The sequence below is a fragment of the Helobdella robusta genome, assembly GCF_000326865.2.
Source record: "Helobdella robusta unplaced genomic scaffold HELROscaffold_51, whole genome shotgun sequence".
NCBI lineage: Eukaryota > Metazoa > Annelida > Clitellata > Rhynchobdellida > Glossiphoniidae > Helobdella > Helobdella robusta.
In genome coordinates this window covers 399,183-404,539 of record NW_008705261.1, presented here as the reverse complement: position 1 = coordinate 404,539, position 5,357 = coordinate 399,183, and positions in this window count along the sequence as shown.

The following is a 5,357-nucleotide window of genomic DNA, read 5'->3' as shown; positions in this document are numbered from 1 at the left end:
TGAGTTGACATGACAGACACCATTCGATTTTTATCGGGTTTCCTGAAGGCAGCAGATATCAATCCTTCTACGCTCGAGCATTTCTGAGATTTCCGTTCTGCGGCCAGTCAGTGATCCAACATTGAGCGTTCCAAGTCTAAGTACCATAGAGGGGCCATTCTGAAATTTCTGGAACATCCCTCCGCTATTGCATACTTCCCAGGGATTCTTGGCACCCCTTGACCACTTAAGGCCTGCTGGGGACTAGAGGCCGTTGTTTTTCTTTGTGATGGCATAAAAGTAATTTGGGAAAAGTTTTTACATCCGGACACCCATCCTGACGACAACCACCAGTTATAAGCGGTGGGCCATTTTTTGCTCAAAAATGTTGAAAATGAATATGGGAAAAAGAGCAAAGATGGTGAAAGAATTTTAGATTTCTGAATTGTCTGGAACATGAAAATTTACAACAGTTGTCTTAAAATGAAACAATGCTATTTAATAACACATGAACCAAAGAAAGTCAAGTGCACAGTAGATTTTATTTTGACAAAAAGAGAAAGCCACAGATGCTTTTAAAATGTCCAAACCATTTTTAGTCGAAAATAAGTTAAACAGCATAAGCTCTTGATATTTGATTTTATACTTAGGCGGGAAAGAAAAGATTACAGAGCCAAGAATTAAAAACTGACAATTGAAAAAACCGGAAATCATGATAGTATATCAAAATGTGGTTCGAGTAGGCGGTAACATCGATAAGGTTGAAATCATAAATCATAGGTTGAAATGAAAAATAGTATGCTGAATAAAACTGAGACAATTTTCCAGTTAAGAAAGGGACCAGTACGACATAATGAACAGTCGAAAGGGCAATAAGAGATAAAAAAAGGTTAAAGAAAATGGAAAATATCAAAAAAACGAAGAAGATCATAAGGCATATCAAATTTCAAAAAAAGAAGTCTAAGGTGGAAAAAGCGATAGCAAAACAAAGAATTTTCAAAAAAGCTTAGTACACAAGACGGTATGAACGCCGTTTACCGTATAGTTAAATCGGGAAATATGGAGAGACAGGATGTTGTTAGAGTGAATTGAATGAAGGATAGTTTTAGACTTGGAGAGGAAAAAAAATTATAGAGGGAGTGTATGGAAAAACTGTTAAATGATTTATATTATCCATTGCTCTTGTAATTTCTTCCCTCGTTATTTCACTTTCTTCTTTATTGATTATTTTTCTGCTTTTCAAAATTTCAAGCGTTTCATTCATGTATGTCTTTTTGTCTGTGAATAAGTCTTTAATATATTCAGTACATTTATCTTTAATCTTTTTACTTTTTGTTTGGATGTTTCCGTTTTTATCTTTAATAATCTTTGACAAATTTTTCTGTTTTCCTTTTAACTGTTTAACCAGCTGGTACGCCTCTCTTGTTTTGTTTTGCCCAATCATCGTCTCTACCTTTTCACATTTACAATTAATCCATCTCCTCTTATCTGCTTTAGCACTCTTTTTCATTTTTGGCAGACTTCTTTGTATTTCATCTTATTTTTTTCACTCTGTCTTTTTGTCATTTTCAAACTTCTTTCTTTTACAAGGTTCCATATTTCATCGCTTATCCACGGTTTTATTTTGTTCAAAACTGTAGATTGTACAGAGAAAATTAGGGACAAGGTTAGTAATGTCAAAATGCAGTTTAGTTTTTCTTAACGGTCAAGTACTTTTGATGAAATTTTCATTGTTAGACAAATTCAAGAGCAGTTCAGAGCCAAGAAGAAAACTCTTAATTATACTTTTTTAGATATGGAAAAGGCTTATGATAAGGTTCCAAAAAAAGTGGTATGATGGGCACTTAGAAAGGCGGAGTACAATAATAGATGGGGGAAACAGTGATGCATGTATGAAAAAGCCAGGACGGCGGTAAGGATTACGATAGAGTAGGTAAGTGGTTTGATGTCTATGTGGGTTCACATCAGTCTTCGGCGCAGTCTTATACTTTTATATTTTAGTAATGAAAACGATTAATAGAAAGATCAAAAGTGGGTTGCCATGAGAGAATTAATAGACTGATGACCTGGTTCTTTTAGCAGAAGGTGAGAAAGAACTAAAAACAAATTTCTCAATGTAGAAAATATCCGTAGGAAAGAAAGGATTTAAACGTAAATGAAGGTTCTGTGGAACGGAGAGCATTCAGATACAGCTGAACGTGGTAAATTGAAACTTGAACTGGTCCGGAATTGAAAAAAATGGAAAAAACGGTTAAATTTGCGTTATCATGCGGCAAAGCCAACCGGGTTTTTTCGTCAACGAACCCTGGAAGGAACACAGGGCGGCTTTGCCTCCCAGGTCTGAGCCCCTATATACGTGCATAATGGTGTTGATAATATATATATATATAAGTTTGCTTTCGAATAACCTGATTTATTAATCTAAGTAGAAAAATTAAATTCCAGGATCGTTTACAAAGCCAACAATAATAAAATATAACCATATATATATATAAGTTTGCTTTCGAATAACCTGATTTATTAATCTAAGTAGAAAAATTAAATTCCAGGATCGTTTACAAAGCCAACAATAATAAAATATAACCACGTGCTATTTGCATTTATATATAAGATAATACCAAAGTAATGAAACATAATTTACAAGCACAGAATAGAAATACATAGATAATTATATGAAATATAATTTACATCTCTCTCCCTCAAGTCACTTTTTGAGGTACATAAAGTGACAATTTATTAATGTGAAAAAAATGTAATTCCTTCTTCTTCTTTCCGCAGTCTACTCCGAAGATCGACGGTGAAATCTTGCTAAAAATTTTAAACGGACCAATTCTTATTCTGTCCATTTTACCTCTATTAAGTTTACTCCCATTCTGGATATAGACTTGATTGCCCACTTCAAATTCGTACTCTTGACGATTTTTGTCAACCCTTTTCTTGTTTATTTCAAAATTTTGCATAGAATTTCAACCGGCTTGTATTCTATCTGCAGCTAAATCGCTTTCCGGTAAGTCATATAGAGTGATAGTTGACTTTATGCCGTATAATAAGTATTCCGGTTCAAATTTCGTGAAACTATGAATTGTCCGATTGTATTCTTTGACACATTCGTCTGCAATAACGGAACATGCCTGTTTTTCTCCACTGTTAAGTTTACATCTTATTCTGTTTACAAGTGTTTGGTTTAGTCTTTCATTTAGTCCATTTGATTGAGGGCAATCTACGCATGTAAAAATCACTTGAATATTCATCTTGTTTAGATACTGCTTTAGTTCTGTAGAATTAATACCGGTGTACTGGTCGGCTAAAAGTATTTTAATATTATTTTTCTTAGCAATCGGGTCAATTAATTTTATGAAATCTGCTGTGCATTGGCTTTTTGTAGTGGAGATCCAAGCATATCTACTAAAATGATTTACCAAAATATGCATATATTTCTTTGGTGACCTATTACCGACAAATCCACCAACTGTGACAATGGACATAATTTGAAATGGTTCTGTCGCGGGTCCTAGTTTTGACATTAATCCGATGATTATATTTCTTCTAGTTTTGTTCTCTAAGCATATAGTGCAACTTTTACAAAATTCTTCAATTAGTTGATCAAAGTTTTTGAAATAATAAAATGGTCTTATTTTCTCTTTCAATGTTCCAGCTCCAATATGTCCATAATATTTATGTACTTTTTTTTTATTATTCTTAAACCAAATATATCAGAAACAAATATCCTTGATTTGTCCTTCAATTTTTTGTAAATAATACCATGGCGTTTTCAATCTTCTTGGCACTCTTTAATTCAGTCATGTTATCATTTTGATCCTGAAGAATTTCAGGTCTTTCAATTAAATTTACAACTTGGACTGCATCCTCATTTTCAAAATATTCTAATACTGGTGATCGAGAAAGTAAATCAGCCATTATATTTTCCTTTCCTTCTTATAAATAATTTTAAAGTTGAATTGAGACAAATAAAGCACTAAATCGCCCAATATTTCATCTGTTCTACTTTTAGTTTTTAGATTCTCTAAAGGTTTGTGGTCACTACAAACAACAAATTCACGACCAATCAAATAATATTGCCAGTATTTTATTGCGTCTTTGATAGCTTTGCATTCAAGATGGATGATGTCCATTTTCTTTTCTTTTTCTGTTAATTTTCTTGAGAAGTATGCGACAGGATGTAACATACCATCAGGATGTAGTTGTTTCAAAGTAGTTCCCATTCCTTTATAACTGGCATCAGTTTCAATATAAGTGTCTTTGGCTTTATCGTAAATGGCTAAGATTGGCTGAGAACATAAATATTCTTTTATCAAGTTGAAAGAATCTTCACAATCTTGGGACCAATGAAACTTAACATTTTTATTCAAAAGCTTATGCAGTGGTTCAAATTTTTAAGCACTTTTTTCGATGTATTTAAGGTAGAAGTTAATAGATCCTAACACACTTCTAACTCATGTTTTATCTGTTGGTCTCTTAAGATTCTTGATGGCGATTAAATTTTCTTGAACTGGTGTTACTTTATTTTCTTGAATAAAATGTCAAAGATATTTAATGGTTTTAGCAGCAAACTTACATTTTCCTAATTTTAATTTAAAACCTACTTCTGTGATAATTTGAAGAATTTTTTCAATATGAATAATGTGTTCTTCTCAAGAGCGTGAAAATATAAGTATGTCATCGATATAGTTAATGCAAAAATTGTCCAGATTATTTCTTCTTATGATATTTGATAGAATACGTTGAAAAATTGCTGGAGAATTTTTAAGACCAAAGAGTAAAACCTTAAACATGAATTTTCCATTCTTAGTGATAAATGAAGTTTTTTCTCTATTTTCCTTTTTTAAATATACACCAAAATGCAGAATTTATATCAAGTACAGTGAAATATTTGCAATTTGGTACCTTATCTATGACATCATTAATAGTAGGAAATGGATAGCATTCAGGAACTACTAATTTATTTAATCGTCTGAAATCAATGCAAAGTCTTGTCCAACGACCATCATCTTTTTTAAAAGAAAGATTTACTGGCGAGGCATAAGGGGATTCCAATTCTTCAATTAAATCAGCTTCTAATAACTTCTTGATTTAGGTCTTGATTTCCTCTTCATCAACTATGGAACATTTATATGGTCTTGCTGTTACATATTCATCTCAGGTTAATTTTATTTCTGCTTCTTTAGACTTCACTTTTCCTACATCATATTTACCTTTTGCAAACATATGTTTGTACTTGTTTATTAAATTTAAAATATCTTTTCTCCTATTTTCATCTTCAATGTGGTCTAAATTTTCACAAATTGTATTATTCATATTTTCGTTAAAATTGACTTCTGAAATTTTAATTAAATTATTTTTTTCTGCCTTTTGTAGAT